General features: G+C 34.9%; 1 pseudogene; it reads left to right on the top strand.

Annotated features, from left to right (window-relative positions):
* The first annotated feature begins 697 nt into the window (after window positions 1-697).
* LOC111740047 lies at window positions 698-816 on the top strand (annotated as a pseudogene).
* The last annotated feature ends 566 nt before the right edge of the window (window positions 817-1382 follow it).

Consider the following 1382-nt stretch of genomic DNA (forward strand, 5'->3'; position numbering starts at 1 on the left):
GACATGACCCCCGCATTAGTCTGGTACCTACCTGGAAGTATACATAGTTATTAGGATAAATACCCAGAAGTAAAATTGCTGAGTCAAATGGTAGTTCTATTTTTAAGAAACCTCCAAACTGTTTTCCATAGTGGCTCTACTGAGTTGAATACCACCAAAAGCGCATGAGGGTCTTTTTCTCCACATTCTCACCAACGCTTGTTTTTCAATTTATTGATTATAGTCATTCTGACAGGTGTGAGGTGATATCTCATTGTGGTTTTAATTTGCATTTCTCTGATGATTAGTGATGTTGAGCATTTTTTCGTAGGTCTATTTTAGTAGGCAGTATAATTTTATTTATAAATTTTCTTATTATAGCAGTTTTAGGTTCATAGCAATACTGAGCAGTATGCCTATTGGCCATCTGTATGTCATCTTTGGAGAAATGCCTATTCAGATTGTCTGCCCGCTTTTAATTGGATCGTTTGTCTTTTTGGTGTCGAGTTGTATTTCTTTATAAATTTTGGATATTAACCCCTTATCAAATGTATCATTGACAAATATCTTTTCCAATTCAGTAGCTTGCTTTTTGTTTTGTTGATGGTTTCCTTTGCTGTGCAAAACCTTTGTAGTTTGATGTAATCCCATTTGTTTATTTTCTTGTTGTTGTTTCCCTTGCCCGAGAAGATATAACAGAAAAAAATATTACTAAGAAGTCTACAGCCATGCCACCCTAAACAAGCCCGATCCCATCTGATCTCAGAAGCTAAGTAGGGTCAGGCCTGGTTGGTACTTGGATGAGAGACTACCTAGGAACACCAAGTGCTGTAGGCATAAAAAAATAAATAAATAAGGGATTGTAAGCTGACAAGGTCCTTGGAATCTGTGGGGTCAACCAAGGGTTGGCTCACCTAAGAAATTTAAAAAATATATATTACTAAGAGCAATGTGAGAGAGTTTACTGCCTATGTTTTCTTCTAGGAGTTTATGGTTTGGGGTCTTACATTTAAATCTGTAATCTATTTTGAGATTATTTTTGTATATGATATGAGAATATTGAGTTTTATTTTTTTGCATGTATTTGCCCAGTTTTTCCAACACCATGTATTGAAAAGACTGTCTTAACTCCTTTGTATATTCTTGCCTGCTTTGTCACAGATTAAATGACCACATAGGTGTAGGTTTATTTCTGGCTTTCTATTCTGTTCCATTGTTCTGTGTGTCTGTTTTTATAACAGTACCATGCTGTTTTGATTACTATAGCATTGCAGTACATTTGATATCAGGTAGCATGATACCTCCAATTTTATTCTTCTTTCTCAAGATTGCCGTGGCTATTTAGAGTCTTTTACGGTTTCATATAAATTTTTGAATTATTTGTTTTAGTTCTGTAGAAAATG

This window comes from Pteropus vampyrus, unplaced genomic scaffold, assembly GCF_000151845.1.
Source record: "Pteropus vampyrus isolate Shadow unplaced genomic scaffold, Pvam_2.0 Scaffold56, whole genome shotgun sequence".
NCBI classification, from domain to species: domain Eukaryota; kingdom Metazoa; phylum Chordata; class Mammalia; order Chiroptera; family Pteropodidae; genus Pteropus; species Pteropus vampyrus.